This window comes from Cuculus canorus, chromosome 1 (genome assembly GCF_017976375.1).
Source record: "Cuculus canorus isolate bCucCan1 chromosome 1, bCucCan1.pri, whole genome shotgun sequence".
In the NCBI taxonomy this organism is placed as follows: Eukaryota; Metazoa; Chordata; class Aves; order Cuculiformes; family Cuculidae; genus Cuculus; species Cuculus canorus.
Genome location: NC_071401.1, coordinates 170,023,489 through 170,045,076, shown reverse-complemented (window position 1 = coordinate 170,045,076; position 21,588 = coordinate 170,023,489). Strand labels below are relative to the sequence as shown.

At 37.3% G+C, this 21,588-nt stretch overlaps 1 long non-coding RNA gene across 1 annotated transcript in view; it reads right to left on the bottom strand.

The window, feature by feature from the left end:
• Nucleotides 1-1,532: 1,532 nt before the first annotated feature.
• LOC128850998 (uncharacterized) overlaps nt 1,533-21,588 on the bottom strand; it is an 80,259-nt gene continuing 60,203 nt past the window's right edge. The window contains exons 6-8 of the long non-coding RNA XR_008448277.1: nt 6,627-6,724; nt 2,955-3,114; nt 1,533-2,862 (exon numbers count right to left, since the gene is read on the bottom strand). This is a non-coding gene — a long non-coding RNA (uncharacterized LOC128850998). The remainder of the gene's footprint in view (nt 2,863-2,954; nt 3,115-6,626; nt 6,725-21,588) is intronic.

The following is a 21,588-nucleotide window of genomic DNA, read 5'->3' as shown; positions in this document are numbered from 1 at the left end:
TTTGGAAATAAAGAACCTGGACTGCTTGCTAACAGGGTAGACCTTGCATTGATTCCTTATCAATTTTGAGGCATTTAGAAATTCATTGGCTTTTCTTTGTAATAATTTTGGCATGTGTTTTTTAGCTATATTAAATTCTTAGCTTAGGGTTTCATATACAGTGTTATCTTTGGCAGAAAACGAAAGATTTATGAAAAATTTAAAACACTGAACAGTGGTGTAAAGATGGATCAGTTCATTACAAACTGATTTTCTCTCATCAAACTACTTGGGTGAAGGATGAAGAAACAAAATGCAAAAACATGGTAGTCAACACGGTGACATACTAAATCATCTTCCAATCATTCTCAATAACTCTACAACTACAGCATGCTATCCTGATGGCCCCATCTGAGTTGATGATTTTTCACAATGTATTTCATGGCTTCCATCCCTACATGAGACTTTATTACTATCACATAGGAATAAAAAGCCATAAAACACTAGAGTGAATTTATCTTGATCAGATGCAATACTTATTTTCTTCACATGATTTCACCACCATTCCAAAACTAACCAATGATTTCATGCTACATTACTGAACATTTTAAACTACATTTCAATGACAAGAAAGACACTGAAATGATTACATCACAAATTAACAGAGCTTTAGCCTTTGAACACATTCCTACCTATGAGAATCGAGAAACAATCACAAGACACAACCATTTAATTCACTGATAAAAGACAGGACACCACAGAAAAATATCACTTCCACATACATCTCTCAACACATAAGGAAAGACGAAAGACACAAAAGAGACTGGTAAGATTAAAGCTATGAAAGCACTACTACCAGCATCTTTTTAAAACTAATTTCCATAGTAGCTTCCTGGCATGCATTATAAAAAATTCAGGCACCATCACTAAGACATCTTTAAGACATCTGAGCTACATTGGATAAACAAAAGAAAAGTCCCTGCTTAAGGCACTGAAACAGCTACTACCACAGAGGTGCTAGCTAATGGGACTTACTTGTCCCTAGGACTTCTACCATCTTGGCTATGATAAATTTACTACAGCTCCAATAACCATATTTCCCCTGATGAAAGACCAAATGAGACAAATCATAATATACCCTTATTTTCTAAACCAGACTATGATACCAAGGTCCTGGTCTGAAAACAGTTATTTATTAATGTAATTACTACTCATCTTCTTATTACTACTAATTGGCCAAGTTGAAACACAAGTCCCTAGGGTCATTGAAAAGTCAATACAATAATTTAACTGCCATTTGAAAATAATTTTGCTTGCACACTTGCAAGCAAACTAAGCTGCATCAGAAATGTCTTGTTAAGCTAAAAGCCTATGCTTTACCAAAAATATTTTACATCTTCCCAGACATGTAAACCCACTGGCATGGTACCAATATTAATTCTGATGTACTGTTGACACTACAACTAAAAATTGACTCAGGTTTGATTTATATACTGCTATCCTTTCTTGCCTACCAAATCTTATTTCTTGCATAATATAATGTTGATAGCATAGAAAAGAGCAAGAAATCATTAAATGAAAGGAAGTGCATAAATAAATTCAATTATCATGCATAAAACATGCAAATGATTTAAAGACTGCATATGAAACTCTAGTTTATATTCATTGATCTCAGGTTGCACTTTTGAGGGAGAAAGAGACACTAATTGGGTCCACATTAATGCACTCCCAAACCTTCCAATTTGTTTTTAGCTGAAGGTTAAATGAGACGTATTGAAATAAACACAGCTGCTCACCTTCTCCAACTCTATTTCACTTGTGGAAGAAGATTAAAACTAAAAAGTATATAAGCAAATTTTAGGTTTGATGTACTGATAATTTGGGCTTTTTCTGGACTCCTCAGGACTGCAACTTACCCATTGCAGGTCCGTAGCTCCTTCTTATTATTTTTTTATCCTTGGCTACTAAGATAACTTTGTGCTTTAAACTAGTCCAAAAAACAAAGCTAGGGAAGCACATGGGAAAAAAAATAGGAGTTTGGGCCAGAGACAAAAAACAACTAAAGGGTGCATTGCCTTTCCTCTGTTGGCAAGGTAAAAATAGCAAACAAAAAAAAGGTCACCAAACTAATTCTGTACTGAAATGAATGAACTTGATTGACAGGCCCAAAGGGGAAAGGTTAGAGTGTTATCAGTGACACAATTTCTCTTCCCTTTTGTTAAAATGATTGGAAATTAAACCGCTCCAACACAATAGGACACATGTTCTGCAGGGTGGGAAGCACTCAAAATCTTACATTTCTTTGATTGCCTTTTAAACATTATCCTTCTGGACTACAGACATTAAACCATGAAAGCACAAAACCACATACATGTAGACTCAAACATATATTCACACATATGGCTTCAGACACAGACCCATTTCAGCTGACAAACTGACTCAAAGCTTTTTATTAGAATTAATTTCTGCATGTTTGCAGATGCTAAATAAGTTGCAATAAATAACAACAATAAAGCTGAAATCTGTCAACATCTTGACAAACAATTCAGAGAGCCATTTAGTTAGGAAATATGCTTATGATATTCATTGCTCCTAAAAGAGAAAATGATTATACAGTAACTAAAGCCTAAGTAAGAGCTAAAGATATTCACCTCATGAAGCCATTTCTCAACTAGCCCCTTGGCACTTGCTGGAATTATTCACAGCACGAGCTCTACTTTTTCATTTTCTGCTGACTCCATGTGGGTAATTCCTTTCTCATGATTAAAAGTGAGCTTGGCAATTCCTTCAAAGCATTTCCTTAGGTGTGGTTGGACATAGAGTAGATCCTTTGTCTCAAAAAGCATTCCTGAGAGATAATTGCTGCATTGAGAGAAAAAAACCCTGAAAAACAATAAAAAATTAACTTTAGAGGTATTTATATAAACATATTTTACACCAACACTGACAGAAGACAGATGAAATAGACTGTTTACCTTGGGAAGAACAGTCTTTTCTTCACCACATAATCATTCATGGCCTTCCTGAATGTCATCCAAAAGCGTTTCTGCCTCCTTCAACTTATCCAGCATCTGGGGCTGTGAGATAACCCTCATGGCATTGGTCTCCTTCACTGACTCCTTCGTTATTAGCCTCCTGGTGAGTGAGATAGAATACAGTGAATGTAATAACCATACTTCACACAACAGGCGCTCTCTCTCTTTTAAATTGAAAATCCCCTTATTACAAAACAAGGGGTGTTCTTTTTCTTCTACCTTTAAGTAGGACTGCCACATTCATTGCTTTTTACAAAAACGCAGCTGCTTTTTAAGCTACAGATAAATAGAATCTGCTAGGAAGTAATTCTGCTCAGTCCAAATGCATTATTTTCTAAGTCATTTTGGTGAGGTACTTTTTATTATAAACTGGAATGAACAAGGAAAGTCCTTTTCTCAACTAATAATGACTACGCTTTGTTCTATACTGTTAACTTACAATGCCAGATTGATCAACTTTAGGTTTTGTGGGTTTTGGTTTTTATTTTTTTGCTTCAGTCTGTTCAATAAATTAACACGCTTTTTTTTTCTGGGAAATTAGAGAGCTAATTATTAAGAATTTATAGATTAATGATGAAAATATAAATAACACAGGACAATAAAGAATGGCGTATCAATGGCATTCACAGAATCCTTTTGATATACACAATGCAACCTCACATTTTAACACCATGGATGCATGGACAGGAGTTACTTTGATTCGATCTACAGAATTTGTTAAATTGGTTATTTTCTAAGAACTGAGAAAAGAAAGCAAAACTGAAAAATCACTTTTCATATACCTATCTTTGGCATCCATTTTGTTTTCTTATTGTTGGACTTTCAATTTCTAAAAATCAGGAATGACAGAATAGAAAGCAGAACTATAAAGGTATTAAACCAGACAGACATCAGGACTTCCATTATTACTCTTTCCACTGTAAGACATAATGTGGTATGTTTGATTCGAGAAATGGTTGTGTTTAATTTTATTTTTTAATATTGGCTAGTTTCAAGAATGGCTTAGTTTGCAAAGAAGAATTTGATATTCTGCAGTAACACTGAAAACGAGAATATGGCTCTGAGATTTCTAGACCTTTGGTGACACAGAATGCCTAGCTTTGACAAAGGAAAAGATACTCAACTACATTCCAAGTGGACACCACCACATTTTCATCAGCTGTTGTCCATAGCTCCTAACTACCAGTACAGGAACACTCCAATAACTGAAATGCAAAAATTTAGATAACACCACTTGGTTCCTTTTATGCAACGTACACTGTGATGGCCTGAATGCAAATAAATAGATACCAAAAAAAAAAAAAAACCTTTTTCCTTATTAATTCAAGTTTTCTTTCAGTACTTTTGAGTTGAAAACCATTAGTATGGTAAAAAGACCTGTCAATAGAACCACTTCTGTCCAGCACTCAGGATTAGAAATTAAAAAGAATCCTGGAAACAAGAACTTGCTCAATAAAAGAAAATTCACACTGCCGCCATCTTAATATCCTAGTTGCATTCAAAATAATCCTATCCCTATGTATTTCTTCCTGAAATGTTATGAGACGAGTATTTTGCACACATTTTTCAAGCACCTACTGAAGGCATCATTAGGCTGGAAAAGACCTTTAAGATCAAGTCCAACCATAAACCTAATACTGCCATGTTCTCCAGTAAACCATATCCCTAAGCACCATGTATATATGTCTTTTAAATACCTTCAGGGATGGTGACTCAGCCCCTTCCTTGGGCAGCCTGTTCCGATTCTTGACAACCCTTTGGGTTAAGCATTATTTCCTAACACCTAGTTTAAACCTCCCCTGGCATAACTTGAGGCCATTTCCTTTCATCCTATCACTTGTGACTCAGGAGAAGAAGCTCACATCTGCCTCAATACAACTGCATTTCAGGTAGCTGTAAAGAGTGAAGAAGTCTTCAGCCTCCTCTTCTGCAGGCTAAATAACCCCAGTTCCCTCAGCTGTTCCTCATAAAATTGTGTTCCAGACCCTTAATGAGCTTTATTGACTTTCTTTGCATATACTCCAGTAGTACAAGGTCTTTCTTGTAGTGAGGACTTCAAAAGTGAACACAGTATTCAAGGTGCAGTCTCACCAGTGCTGAGTACAGGGGCACGATCACTTCACTAGTTCTGCTTGTCACACTGTTTCTGACGCAGGCCAAGATGCTATTGGCCTTGTTGGCCATCTGGGCACGCTGCTCACTCATATTCAGGCAGCTATCAACCAATACTCCCAGATTCTTTTCTGCCAGGCAGCTTTCCAGACATTCATTCCCAAGCCTGCAGGGCTGCAAACAGACGCACAGCCAACAACAGTGTCATTGCTTTGGGATGCTAAAACTTGCTACTTCCATGAGGTATTTCTCAGTCATCTGATAAACTTGACAAACTACGGACTCTTTTGGGTTGCTGTTCTCCATATCTGGAGTCCAACCTGGATGCTCGAGTGCCAGAAAAAGACTGATTCATACAGAATTTAGAACAGCAAGACTGCTTTACTGAAAAATAAATCTACATGGATTAGTGGAGCTTCCAAGATATGAAAGTAAATGAACACACCCACACAAATATTCGTTTGACTAAGCTTATTTTAGTACCAAGCTGTGTGTTTGTGTACACTCAAAATATATCCTTTTGTATCATGTCTGAAAAAAAGACACTATCTAGAACATTGCCAATTTAGATACGCTATCTTTTGTACTAAATTAACAAAGGAATTTCAAAATGCTTATTCCTGCTTGCTTAAAAATATATCTGGATGATCTGTCCATTTAGCAACACTTCTTCTCATGACGTGACAGTAAAGACTCTAAAGAAATAACTTTTAATGCAAGAAGGCTTGCTAATGTGGGGTACTTTTTTCCCATAAATTAATTAATTTTGGAATTAAAGATCTTCCCAACAAGTTTGTGGCCAACCTCCAGGCATATGACTGGCCTTCAGTTTATTAATTATTCCACTTTTAACATTTCTAATATCAATAGTTCACAATATATTTTGATTAAAGTTATGTCTCTTTTATTTCAGCTGAATAAATTAAAGACAATGACATAGTCAGGTTGCACCCTGTGATCACCCTCTGTCAAGTACTAAACAACAGCTTTTCACAGGAGTCGAGTTTACGGGGCAATATGGTTGACTTGGCTAACATTACAGCTCTATTAGAGGCCCAATTAAATGTTAGGATAAGATCTATAAACTCCCAGTTCTGTACTTTATCCATTAGACCACATTTCCTTATACATCACACACATTTATCTTCCAATGTCTTCCCTGAATGATTAAAAGCAATTGTTTTGCAGGTGCTTTTAGCTATGCACGCACTTCCAGTATTCTGCAGGTTGTTCAGTAGCACATCAGACAAAACTAAATGTAGTCTGGGGAAGCAAGAGCAGAAAAGGGCAATTTTTATGACTGCCTGAAACAAGACTATGAACTTTAAACTTTATGTTCCTTCTTGGTGTTCTGAAGTAGCATGGCTGAGTTAGAAAAGTTTTAAATAATGAAAGTCACTGAAGCCTAAATCACATACTATAGTGAAAGCTGAGATGTGAGATGGAGATGAAATCTAAAAGCTAATTAAATTCGACAAGAGCCTCTCAAAGGCAACATACCGGCTTAGCCTCCCATGCTAATATTTCGTTTTGAAGAGTGCAATAAATGGAGGGACTTTCATGGCTGCAGATTTCACAATGTGATCCACCAGCTAAACCTGAGAGGGGATAAAAAAAAAAAAGATTAGATGCATGGATTACTGTACTGAATAGATGCCAAGGCCAAGATAAAAAGAATAGATAAGTTAGGGCTTCTGAGGAGCTAAATTTGAAGCCAACCAGCAAAATGGATTGAACCTTATTACCTCTAGTCACTGAGAAATTCCCCAGACAGTTGGATGTAATTTTAAAAGGTCAGGAAAAAAAATTTTCTTCACAGTATTATTGCTTCATGGTTTAAGGGTGTACATTTGTGAGATGCCAGCTCTAATCATTTTTATTGACTTGCTCTAGAGAGACAGACAGATGCACGAGAAAGCAAGACTGATGGATAAGACATATCCTACCTTTGTTTCCAGTTTTAAAACATATCACAGCATAAGGTATGTTTTAATGTTAATAAACTCAGTTTGTCCTTTACCATTTCTGAGAAGAAGGTGCCTTGTTTCTCTAAGCCGTAAAAGAGGAAAGAAACCTGTGCATATCATTGGAAACCTCCTATAATTTTTCTTATTTGATCTGATTGTTCATTGATTTCCATGTGAATCTGAAATGTATAACTGAAATTCAATAAGTCTAATAGGATTTTCTACACAACTTCAGGTATGCCCAGCTGACTTTTCTTTTCACTTAAAGGGGAGCATTTCTCACTGAATAGATTATATAAATTACTTTTAACGCACTGATAGGACAAGCTTTGTTATCAATGTAATGCTTGTAATCAAGTATGAACATTTGCTAACGTTACACTTACAGTAAAAGTTTGTCATGTGATTAAAATCAAAGGAGGTTTAACAACACAAAGGCAGATTTATCCACCACAACTGCTGGAAAAGTTTAATTAACATCAGCTTTTCTTTTGCTCAGAAGATATTTGTCTTCCATTCAAAACACAAACATTGGTATTCGCTGTATCCTGGCTCTGAATGCACTGCAGAGGCAATTGTAATGGCCATTAAAGTACAGCTCTGTGAGCTCCTACACTGTATTATGTTTATGTAGCCCACCTGAAAGCTGACTAAAACTGTTTCCACTTTAATAAAAAAGCCATTTCCATATGGTTGTGTTCTCTCCCCTCAAGCCCCACACATTCAAAGTAACAACAAATTGTAGCAGAGAGTTGCATATATAGTCACTCCTCCAGAATGTTATAATCCTGAAAGGAAATCAGAAAGGCTTAACCGTAGTGAGGAGCAAATAGCATGGGGAATTTTTCCCGCTAATGGAAGCCAATACTTTCAATTGAAATGGGACTGGTCCCCAGCAGAAAAGATACACAGGCGATTTAAACATAAAAATTTCTTCAGCAGTTTAGGAAGCTTTCTAAAGAAGACATGTGCACCTGCATATACGAAAAGGGAGCTGGGGAGAGGTAGTCACATACTAGATTGTAACAATTGATTTAGATGCTACTGCTCTTTTTTAAATCAGACTCCCACTGTTAGCTTCAGGATGATACTGAAACAGAATAGGAATTTAGTTTCTTAAGATCACAGGTGCGTAACTACAGAGGAACCCTCCAGTTTCTGTGGCAACATGACAACATTGTGGTTTTTATTCCTTTAATATTTTTTTCTAACAGAAGAAGTGACAGAGAAATTAAGTTCTGTCATCCTCCTGATCAAAGCTCAAAGATGAACTTATGAACCCTATGAATCTTTTTGCCAAAGAAAACCCTTATCCATCATGAAAATAGGGAATATTCAAGACAGGAACATTTAATGTTAGAGACTCAACTGCTCAATTTTCCAAAGACTACTCCTCCAACATATTTTGATGCTATTTACAACACGGTAACTTGATGCCGCCTCGTTCCATCTTTGCAAAACTCATACTTCTTTTGTTTCCCCTTTTTCTCCCATCTCCTCAAGAGCAGCACGTTAACAGACAAGTAACCTAAATCCTTATTCATTGTACCCAATGTAGAAGGTAATGACAGCACGAGTGACAGCAGCTATGTTGCACTATTAGTAAAGTCTGCTATCTGGAGGGCCCAGTAGTAAGGACACATTGACTTGGTTTTATTCAACAACCCTAGTTCTGATGAGAAAAGGGATTCTGCTTCTTGGTGCTTTTGTTCTCCCCTTGCTGATTATTTCTTAACGCCAGCATTGGACATTTTATCTAGCTTCTTAGAAGCGGTCCTGCATGATCTTGCACATTGTCCCCTCTCTCAAATCAGCCAGGATTCAAAGACCATTTGAAGAATGGAGAGAATGTCTTTAAGATTTACAGCATGACATTCTTCTCACTCCAACTGACCCGAAACATGTGGGAGAAACTGGGACTTCGATAATATAACCAGCTCATGATGGTCTATCCAGAGAGAGTCAAGCTGATCTTATCTACTCCTCATATGCTGGAGAAAACACCCTCCTCCTTTTTATAATACAAGACTGCCCCTCATCTGTGGCTTCTATTTGCCATGCTGATGGTAAAACTACTCAAAATTCAAATTATTGCTAACTCACTCTAACAATAACATTAGTTAACCACTGAAACAGATTGCTCAGAAGGAAGGGAAATTTTCTGTTACTTCTAATCAGGGTTTATTTTAAAACAATATTCTCAGAGTTTAACCACAAATTGTTCGGTTAGGTGCAGAAATCACACTTCTTTCCTTTTCAGCCTTTAAATTTATAACGTTGTGATCCAAGTGGAATGCCAGTTGGTGTAACAGAATTGCACCATCGCAGTGATCTGGTCAGGTTTCTTTCTTTGTCCTTCTGTGTGTGAACAGAGTCTTTGTCTTTTCTGTGTGTCTATCCGTGAACAGTAGACTGTGACTTTTATAAATATTGGATTTGAAAATAAAGACCTCGTAGTCCTGTGTCCTAACAATGACAGAAATTGTAGCTGCCTTTCTCTTATGAACAATGGATTACTGAAGCCTGTTCATCAGATGATTTTGACTGTAGCCAATCAAAAAAAATTGGGATTCTATAGAATAAATTGTTTTCTATCGGGACCAGGTACTCCTGCAAGCTACGAGACAGGTATACCCTGTCCATCTTTCATTGGCTGACTTGAATGCATCATCTGACAACTCCATGCAACACTATAGGCTTGGGGAAGTGTGGCTGGGAAACTGCCCTGTGGAAAAGGACCTGGACCTGTAGGTGCTGGTTGATAGCTGGCTGAACACGAGCCAGCAGTGTGCCCAAGTGGCCAAGAAGGCCAATAGCTTATATGAAAAATGGTGTGGCCAGCAGGGGTAGGGAAGTGATTGTACTCAGCACTGATGAGGCCATGCCTTGAATACTGTGTTCCGTTTTGGGCCCCACAGTACAAGGAGGACATCAGGTTACTGGAGCACATCCAGAGGACAGTAATGAAGCTCATGGAGGGTCTGAAGCACAAGTCTTGTGAGGAGCGGATGAGGAACTGGAATTGTTTAGCCTGGAGCAGGCTGAGGGCACATTATTGCTGTCTACAACTGCCTGAAAGGTGGTTGTAGTGAGGTAAGTGTTAACCTCTTCAAGTAAGAAGTGATAGGATGAGAGGAAATGCCCTCAATTTGTGACAGGGGAGGTTTACATTGGATATTAGAAAAAAATTCTTTACAGAAAGAATGGTGAAACATTGGAAGAGGCTGTCCAGGGAAGTGGTGGAATTTCCATCTCTGAGGTGTTCAAAAAGTGTGTAGATGTGACACTTTGGTATGTGGCTTGGTAGCCATGGTGATGTTAGGCTGACAGTTGGACTTGATTATCTTAGAGGTCTTTTCCAACCTTAATGATTCTATGATTCTATGATCTCCTTCATTTCACATGCAAAGCCCCTCCTTCCCACCTGTCTGACATAAAAGTGAAATGCAATTTGTCTGCCCTGACCAACAGCCAGATTCCTCACAGGATCTGAGGGAGGGCTTTTCTGTTTTACTTAGTCTAGACTTTGCCCATCTACTCCTAAATTTTGTCCTGATTGGCAGAGGTGCCCAAGCTGTACCCCTCTTCCTAAAAGGAAAAAAAATAAAAAAACCAAAAAGCTAACTACAGGGCAGGTCCCAGACACAATCCTAGTTTTAAATGAGCTCCATTGTCATTTCAACATGCAGAAAACCATGTTGCTCACCTACATAGTGCACACAAAAGATTTAAGCAACTATTCTACAGATCATAGAATCATAGAATCATAGAATCATAGAATCATAGAATAGTTAGGGTTGGAAGGGACCTTAAAGATCATCCAGTTCCAACCCCCCTGCTATGGGCAGGGACATCCCACTAAATGAGGCTTCCCAAGGCTCCATCCAGCCTGGCCTTGAACACCTCCAGGGATGAGGCATCCACAAATTCCCTGGGCAACCTGTTCCAATGTCTCACTACTCTCATGGTGAAGAAATTCTTCCTAATGTCCAGTCTAAATCTGCCCCTGTCCAGTTTATACCCATTCCCCCTCATCCTATCACCACAAGCCTTTACAAATAGCCCATCTCCAGCTTTCCTGTAGGCCCCCTTCAAGTACTGGAAAGTCGCTATAAGATCTCCTCTGAGCATTCTCTTCCCTGGGTTGATCAAGCCCAACTCTCTCAGCCTGTCCTTGTATGGAAGGTGTTCCAGCCCTCTGATCATCTTTGTATGATCCTTCTCTGGATCCTTCTCCATCTTTGTATGGCCCTTCTCTGGACCCGTTCCAACAGTTCCATATCCTTCTTATCTTGAGGATTGCAGAACTGGACACAGTATTCCAGATGAGGTCTCACAAGAGAGGAATAAGAGGGGCAGAATCAATTCCCTCGACCTGCTGGCCACGCTTCTTTTGATACAGCCCAGGATATGATTGGCCTTCTGGGCTGTGAGCGCACGTTGTCGGCTCATGTCGAGCTTCCCATTGACGAACACCCCCAAGTCCTTCTTTGCAGGGCTGCTCTCAAACACATCATCCCCTATCATGTACTGAAAATGAGGACTGCCCCGACTCAGCTGTAGGACCTTACACTTGGCCTTGTTGAACCTCATGATGTTCTCACAGGCCCACTTTTCCAAGTGGAAAGATAAGGAGGAAAGGCTTGAGAAATGGAGTATTATTACTAAGATTAACTAATTCTGATAAGCAAAATTAGCTCAGGAGTTAATAGGTTATTAAGAGGGTGTTTTTTTACTTCCAAGTACTCCCACAGGTTTTCTCCTTTCTGAATGGACTAGCTACCAGAAAAGGGTAATTTCTCTCTGGTTTTTTGGGGGTTTTTTAAAGCTCATTATATAAAGTTTCTCAACTGAAGCACAGAAAATATTCCAGCTTCATACATTACATTGGGGCAGCTAAGCCAGTTCTACATTTTTCAGACTATGTTAGATTAGAATACTGATGTTCTTAAAGATCTTTTCCATCCTAATCGATTGTATAATTCTATGTCAGTTAGATACTTACTAACCTTTTGCTGTGTTCTAAAAGCCACTCTGTGATATGCATTTCAACCTGCCATTTTTTGCTATGCAGAATTAAAGCACTCTCCAAAAAGGCTGTAGTAGAGTTATTAGATGCAATGTTTGTCTTAAATACCAACTCATTCTTAAAATAATTTAGATGTTCTTAAAGATATCCCCGCACCCTCAACTTGTGGATTTACTATGCATAAAAGTCCATCTGGCCAAATTCTCTCATGTGAAAATTGATTCAGCTCCTAGCTCTAATATTGTTAGAATTAACTTCCAGCAAATTAGGTTTGAGAACAATGAAATGCAATTAAAAAACTGTGTGTACTGCAGCAGAAACAGATAAAATTTTACACGTTTAGTGGGAAGAAACAAAGAGAAAATCCTTTATTTTTATTAAAGTCACTAGTGAAAGGATGTCTAAAATATTTACATATAGGTATAGAAAGAATTTATAACTGTTTTTTTCTCTCTTTTGTTGATCACATGGAGAATGCAAACCTGAATATCTGAATCATACACAGCTGCTAATAAATGAACTCTTCTGTCTTTCCAAGATGAAAAGTGAATATAACTTTTCAATCAGCAGACATTTTGAAAGCATGCTCTGAAATACAGTCCTTAGTGGTCTGGGTATCACACTTCAAACTTTAAACCTTTCACCTGTTTTTCAAGATCAATTAACTCCACAGCCAAAACCAATCTTTCTTCAGTATACTGTTGAATCAACTCCAAGTTGTAGGCACCATGAAAAATTATTTAACAAAATTGAATCTCAATTTTTGTACATTTGATTTGATTTTTGTTAGCAGGAATTATTTTGGAACCCAGACAATATGGGTGAGTAAACTGCTTGGCTGCCCTACAAAAGTATAATGGAGATGCAGCCAAGGTTCTTCTCATGCTGTTCATCATCTCATTGAGTGATGTAAAGTTTACATAATACAACACAGACACCACAGGTTTCTTCTCCAAATTGTATATTGCTAAAATATGCGTATCTTTTTCAGACCTCAGACTTCACTCTGAAAGAAGTTTTCTCTCTGACAGTTCTACTTCAAAAATTTAACACTAAAGTAATTTAAAACTAGTAGCCGTGGTAAGAAAACTTCTTTTTTGAGGCCAGGCTTTCTTTATTGTCTACAGTTAATTTAGGAGTGTGATCATTTCTTCAACATAGATTCAGTGAACTGCCTTTGGCTTTCTGAGCTGACAGACCACTAACCCCTCTCCATCCACATCAAAGCTAGACAGCAGTGATGTGCACTTTCACTTTGTAGGGTTCCCTACACATACACATCAATAAAATGCAATATTTTTTGCTACAAATAAGGCCCAGAGTGAATGGTCAGGACTGAGGAGTTACTGTACTTTGTACTGCACAAGCAAGTGTGGATATGCCTGTTGCCCTGAAGAGCCTTCAATTCATAGAATACAGAATCACCAGGTTGGAAAGGACCCACTGGATCATCGAGTCCAACCATTCCTAACACTCCTTTAAACCATGTCCCTAAGCACTTCATCAACCCGTTCCTTAAACACCTCCAGGGAAGGTGACTCGACCACCTCCCTGGGCAGCCTGTTCCAGTGCCCAATTAAGTCAAAAAACATGATGTTTTGATTATTTCTAGCTGAGATAGTCTACGGCATTTCATTACTCCTCCACTTACAGTACCGTTGCCATTGAGAAAGAAGCACACCACCTAAAATGGTACTGTTGATATTTACATCTCTCCTCCATGACATGCTATTTGTATGAATGTATTATTATTTTTAATTAGTCTATCACAGCAGTGCCCAGTACTCATGGTTGAGAGCACCACATTGCAGCACAGGCCAGAATCCACCACATTCTTCATTTTGCTCTATCAGAAGCCTTACAGCCAGCCCAGATGAAACAGAAGTTGGGAATAAGAGAGAAAGGAAGTGACTTGCATAAAAGCTTCCTTGTATTCTTCCTCCACACATGCATGGACATACACTTCTTTAAAAAGAGATGAAAGCGAGCTTACAGAGAAATATATTGTGCAACTAAGGAATAGAAGTTTGTACTATAATGAGGAAATGGGGAAAGGATATTGTGCGTAATGTTTTACAACACACTGGCATTTTTGAAGACAGACTCAAGATGAACAGGTTCAAAAGGAAAAGGAAAATCATGGCAAAAACAATGTTAAAGTTCTACAATCTAACTGAAAAAAAGGCTAGATAATGATAATATCAAGATTTTATTTTACATTTATAATAGCTCATGAGCTTGGAAGGAAATATTTTGTTCCACTGGGAATCTGTCTCAGCCTTCTTCCTTCTTTCCAAAGGTATAATTTTCATTCTCATACCAGAGAGAAAATTAACATAAAAATAGTCTCTAATTTAAATGTGGTCTGATACTACTCTGGAGACTAATAAGCATGCAGAAAAAGAACTTTTTTTGGCAGGATATTTGTAGAAAAAGAAATTTTTTTTTGCAGGATATTTGCAAAAAGACACTGGTAATTGTCGGAAAATGCTCCAAATCTTGGAACTGTGGCCACTCAAAGTGGTACTGGCAAAAAAAAAGAGAAGCGGTGAGAGTTTCTACAAATTTCCTGTGTGATCTTTCCAGCCGCTTTGATGGGCTGTTTGTGCATGCATATACCTATCAGTATACAAATACAGACAGAAACACACTCACTGTACAATGCAAAACACAACTTTTCAGACAGGTTTTTTCTCTAGTCTAAATGCATTTAGGCATACTTTATCTGGCCGTGCAATTTTCTTTCTGAGAGTTCATAGGCTTGGAAAAGATACTATTCAAAAATCATGTATCTTATATTAGATACTCACCCACATGAAATGCCCTACGTTTACGGCAACATAAAAATGCCACGCACAAATTGGTAAAAACCTACCACACAGGTTCCAGTCAGCATATATATACACTCTCTGGAAATAATGAACCTAAATGCAAACATGCTTATTCTACTTCTCAGTTTGCGCAGCTGACAATCAAAGTATGAAATAGTTTATTAACAGACATTCTAACATGAGAAAACTTACTGTCTTATGTTGAGGCATTAATCATTTCATGACAGTTCTGTCTGAAATAGGAACTGGCCCAAAATATATATATACTAGGTTCACACACGTCCACACGCGTGCGCACAATATCTGCTAGAAGAGAGGATTGCAGCAGCATTGATTTAACCATCAATGATCAGTGTCGATGGAGAAGATGTAGTAAGTGGAGGTTTGCAAGGACTAAAGGAAGACAAGAACTGTCAATTTTATGACTGATTGACAAAGTAGCTAATGGAGTTAATTGAGAAAAGAATTTATGTACCTACCTTGAATCTTCCATTCCAAGCATTCTTCCTACACTGACCTGGACAACCACAAGAAAAGCAGAGTATCTCTAATTTGACAAAGAAGACAGTAATGACTCCATTTTTACTTCTCTATCATATGTACTTTCACACAGTTGAAATTAATTTTAGATTAAAAGCATGAAAGGTGGTGAAATTTGTGTACAGACATGTATCAGGAATGATGTAGTCTTTATTGAAGAAAAGAGAAAATTTTAGGAAATTTAGTTTAAAAGTAGATGTAGTGAAGACCAGTGATGAGAGAAAGAAGAAATTTTTGGTTATCAGTCTTGATTAGACAGAAGTTTGCAGATAATACTCAGTTATTGCACTTGCCTTTTGACATATACACTGGTAGGCTGCAACTTAGACATTAAGTAAATCAGTGGACAAAAAAAAAAAAAGGCTGAAGCTGACTGAGCAGAAGAGAGATGACAGTGTTTAGCAGAGAAGCATCTGGAAATGAAAGTATGCGTCATTAAAAATATGGCACAGAAATAGTTAACTAGGACCTCACAAGTCTTTTTTAAATTCGTGCTGACACAAGACTCTTAGAAAAAATCATTCACTGTTGGTGATAGTACTTCTAGATGTCTACAGTAGCCTAATATATAAATACACTTTGGATCTTATTTTAAGATCCATGGCATCACTCATATGTTATTAGAAAGAAAGCAATTGTAATAAAGAAAGACCAGCCAAAACCTCAAGGCCAGCATAAAGATCTTGATGTGGAAAAGAAATATGATCAACAGGAGAAATCAAAATTACCCAGATTGTGTACCTAGAGAAGAGAAGGCCCCGGGAAGACCTTATGGAAGCCTTTCTGTACTTGAAGGAGGCCTACAGGAAAGACAGAGAGGGGCTCTTTATCAGGAACTGCAGTGATAGGACACAGTGATAGGTTTTAAGCTGAAAGAGGGGAGATTTAGATTAGATATCTGGAACAACTTTTTTCCAGTGAGGGTAGTGAGGCACTGAGGCAGATTGCCCAGAGAAGTCATGGATGCCCCATTCCTGGAGGTGTTCAAGGCACAGTTGGAGGAGGCTTCGAGCAACCTGATCTAGTGGAAGGTGTTCCTGCCCATGTCAGGTAGATTGGAACTGGATGATCTTTAAGGTCCCACACAACCTAAACTGTTCTATGATTCTATGAGAAAAAGAAAGGGACAGAGAGGAAAGAGCATCAGAGTAAACAATGAGGTAAGATGTAGTCACAGTACTGAAACAAGAGTCAAGATGAAAATAAAAATAACAACTGAACTATAAGGGAAAATGAGCCTAGAGAAGGGGGACACATAGAGCCTGGGAGAGACTACAGCACTTCACTTCTGACAGGGTCCTGATAGGTGGGTTTTCAAAAAGGGTTCCTCCACATGGATGAATACTTGGAGCTGGAACATGAATATAAAGAGAAAGAACATGTTATGTGTGTTCCTCTTATTTTTTTGGAAGGGTTAATTGCATAATGTTATACAATTAACTTCAAAAATAGAAAACACTTAACTGATTTAAACTGTGTATGTTCCAACTCTGTTGGAGGATAGACATATTCGCTTAGTTCAGCAATAAGAAATTGTGTGTTAGATGTAGACTAAAACTGACTTTAAAAAAAAGTTCAAGTGAGCAATTGAACTGTAAGTGCTTTCTTGTAAGTGAACTAGAAGGTACTCCTTTAAATTTATAGCAAAATGAATGCTTCAGAACACAAGCAGACCAGATCTCAAAAATCTGATGTATTAAATAGAGTAGATATGAAAAATGTCAAATATTTATAAAAGCAGAAGTTTCTTGACTTGTAATCTGTAAAGCAACTTCCCAATACAGCAAAAGCATGCTCTTTGTTTTGAGGAATACTTTGTCAAGTCAAAGTGGTAGCCAACAGAGCTTAGAAGACCAGAAACATTGCGCTGAGTTTACAGCAGCAGAAACCTGAAATCCACTGGAAGTATCAGAACTGAGAGGGTGAATCTGTTTTGTACTGTCATCCAACTCATTCCCAGAGCTGTAACCAAAACAACACAGTGCCTCACCTTTCCTTCAAAATCAACTTTGTACGACAAGAATTACAATAACGCAGGCTGCTTGTAGTTAAAGAAAAGAGCATGAACATTTAAGGCCAAGAATAAAGACTTTCAGCATCAGCAACAGGTTGGTCTTTCTGCTGTAGAACAAGAAAGTGAAATTCAACATGAATGGTTGATCAAGGAGCAGATGAGTTGAAATCAAGGTTATATATAAGCAGTGCTAAAACCCATTTTTTATTCTCAGATGGGCTTCCCCGTAACCAGAGCTGTAATGTCACTATACCATGTGGGGATGTAAGACCTGCAAAGGTGGTGCTGAGTAGGAGAAGCTAAAATCTACTTTTATTTTCTTATTCATTGGTTTACATCAGGAGTTTGGTTTAGGTGCATTTCATCAGAAGCAAATCTCCTATATACTTAGCATGTTTTTATTGTGTTGCTTACATCCATAGCTTTCACATCTGCTTTAAAGCACTTCAGTTCCAATAGACTAATTTTGGGCTATTTTCCATAGAAATTTGCATGACCACTCACTTTTATTGCTGAAGATTCTTTTTGAGAAATAATAACAAATCAGAAAATTAGAAATTGCACTATCTTATTTTTCCTGCGTGATTTTTTCTGTCCTTCTTATTTGAGGGTTGACTGCACACCTTGTAATAGACTGGCTAATTCTGAAATGAGACTGCCGAGCCTAAAGAAAGAGATAATACAAACTTGCTAATGCTACTGGAGCTCTTTACAAAGCAATCTTATGCATAAATTGTGGAATGCATATTTTGGACACAGTAGGTGACAGCTTTTGGGTATCAGAAGACACCAAACACACATCTAGTTGCTGGATGGAAACAAGAACTCATGGTAATTCTAAGCTGATTTTTGCAGCTGTATCATGCAGATGGCCTGTGTAGCGGCTGATCAACTGAAGTAAAGGCTACAGGGAGGTAGAAATATCATTTAGGTTTTGTATGTTCTCACAAATCATTCACCTGCTGTTGCTGCCACTAAGATTCTGGCCTGAACTCCTATTCTGAAGGCTAAAAGCAAATATTGTAGACTCCTTTCTCACTGATTTTGCTCTCAATTCATAGTTGAGTAAAGGCCAAAGTTTTGAGATATTTTCTGTATCAAGTGTTGGCTTTCTTAAGACTTTATATGGAAGTTGCTACCTTATTTTCTTTGAAAAAATGCCTCAGTAGTTTGGGTTTTTTTTAACAACGGATTAATCTGTTCTTTCTTTCATCTATAAATCTACTTCAAGATCATCACCCGCCCAGTACAGCAACCATCGGATGCAAGTTTTCATGAGCTTTTCAAGCTCCGTCCTAAAACTAGTTTGGACTTCTGTGTCTGCCTCTTTCCATTTCTATGCTCCAGAAGGTGATGCTTCTTTTTCTCATTTACTGTTTCAGCTACACCTTGCATAATGAAGTCAAGTGCTATTGAGGGTGGTGGAGTACTTGTCATTAAATGGTCTAGTATAACATTTTATGACTCAGAACTCCTGATAAATATGATTTATTTGGGATAAAAGCTCTTAACTAGGTCAGATGTCTGGACAGAAGAAACAGTTCATTATAGAGGATCACTCGTATTTTGCAACTGTAATAGGAATGAAGTGATTCTTTTATCATAGTGGTCCAAACCTGACTCGCACCACTACTCTTCTCCTCTTTAGCCTGAGTTAATTGCCTGCTGAACAATGTGGGTATCTGTGACTTATCTACTTATGAATATGTTCCATCTGAAAAGTCTACACCAATAAAGCACAAGAGGCCATAACTAAAGGATTCAGGTATAAAGTTTAGGAGCTTAGATAATTGCTTGTAGAAAATATGATCAGCTCTACATGTCAACTTACGCAAAACCAGAACTATTGAACCATATGAAAAAGGAGCATTGTGTTCCCAAAACTAAATAACCAGACCAAATTCTATTTACCGTATTCACTGTAACTGTGGAATAACACAGTAAAAAGAACTCCTCCATTGCAATACACAAACACACATGAAAATAGATTCTGCCCAATTTATGTCAAAAGACTTGACATTTTTTATAACTATAACCATAGCTACCTAAATAGAATAGGACAATTTCAGACATCTTGAGAACATTTATGCAAGAATTGTCCAAATACGAAAATTAGAACATGACAACTGTAACTATTATTTTGGTACAATTAGTTAGGCACAGTCCTTATAATACTTGCTTTGCATTTTGACAAGGCATTGTGGGAAAAACTTCTGATGGAATCACTGAGTTTCACATGGGAGCAGATCTCTGAAGATTTAAGCTCTGAAGCAGAAGTAAGAATAAATGAGTTGAAGACCAGGCATGCATGGTACAGCTGCCAATCTATATCAAGAACGCTCAAGTCAATGTATACGCTCTAGGTATTCTCTTATACTACTTTCAAACTTATTTACAGTTGTGCACCCAACAGACTTATTAAGAGGCATCAAGTCCATTATGTGACTATCTAAATTTACAGTGTTCTAAATAAACTTAAGAAAATAATTTGTGTTTATATTTCACAGCGTAGATTAATGTAATTGAAAGCCTTTCTACAACAATTTGAAATATGAAGTCCAATCCTCCTCTTATAAAAAAAAAGTATATCTATTTGTTATTCTTGCAAAATGAATAATCACTTTTGCTGCAGAAGTCCTGTTACTGAGATCTATCTAACTTTCCTGTTATCTGGTTCTATTATACTTACTATCTATTTGGGTTTATTACGCTTAGTATTTAATTCAAAAAATAGTTTATTCTGGGAAGATAGGTGGCTATAATTTGGAAACATGTTGGTCAAAAATAAACCAGTTAGTTGTTCTTGGCTGGCACATTGTCAACGCACACAATGAGCTCCTCCCTCCCCTCTCACACCCACCTCTTTCTTCCTCACATGCACACACTCAAGAATGTCTCCACTAGAGTTAAATATTCACATTAATACTGGAAGTGATGGAGAAGAACCCCGGCCGACATCCCATCTGTTCCCATGAATTAAATTTAGAAATCATATGTAATATAGACATTTCTGTCTGAATATCATAAAGCCCTGACACATTCGGCTTTCATTAAAATCTCTGAGATGTGACTTGAATAACAATTTGTCTTAGCTAATTAGTATTTTCAGTTTAGCATATTCACTTTCAGACGTATTGCTGTTTGCACATGGTAATTTAGGTAAACAGAGCCCATCCACAGCTGCATCAATTAACACTGCTAATCAAAACTGAATTCAGGTAATTAGGCACATTTATGCAAAAAGTGTGTAATTTGTGGGGAAAGCTAGATTCTTCAGTAATATTTCAATAAGTAGGAGTCTCTTTTTACAAATAAGACAAGGAAATAATGGTAAATCAGCTCTAACATATATGTGATGCACACTCAGTGACAAATATCTAAATTAAATCTCACTAATTGGTCTGTATTTTCAGAAATTGGACTATATTTTTTCATATAAATGTTTTCCTTGGTGTTTCTATATGGAAAAGTGGATTAATTCCTAACTAAAGGTTTAGTGATTATTCAAACAGGGCTTTAAAACTTAATGTTTCCTCAAGCAGTTTTGAATTGTTGAACATAATGGTCCAACTTCTTCTCATTTCCAGCCAGGCAACTTTAATGAAAATGCCCTCACTTCATTTTCAATTTAATTTCTTCAAAGAACACCTATTTCAGTATATTTTAAAGAAAAGCTTCTAAAAATTTCTCCCACCACCTATTTCAAGAACGTAAATCAGTAAATACTTCAAAAACATTCTGTCTTGACCTACAAAGTTTTACTACAAAAATAAGCTTCACATCCTCTCCTTCTCTTCTCCTCACCCCAAAACCAGAATTTGAAACCCTTCAAAAGCTTACAACTTTAATGTGTCTTTTGCAATCGTGTGCAATACAGTGCTTGCACCACTATTCAGAAAGTTTTCTCTGTACAAGAAAGTGTGATTTGTTCTAATATGACAAAATATATGGAAAATGCTTAACATATACACTGTAGCTCAAAGGGTATCAAAGCTTCAACTTTCATTTAACTATAGGCAGAGTAGGGTATTGAGAGAATACGGACAGAGAGCTCAGAAGAAACATAAAGCTTGTGGAAGAA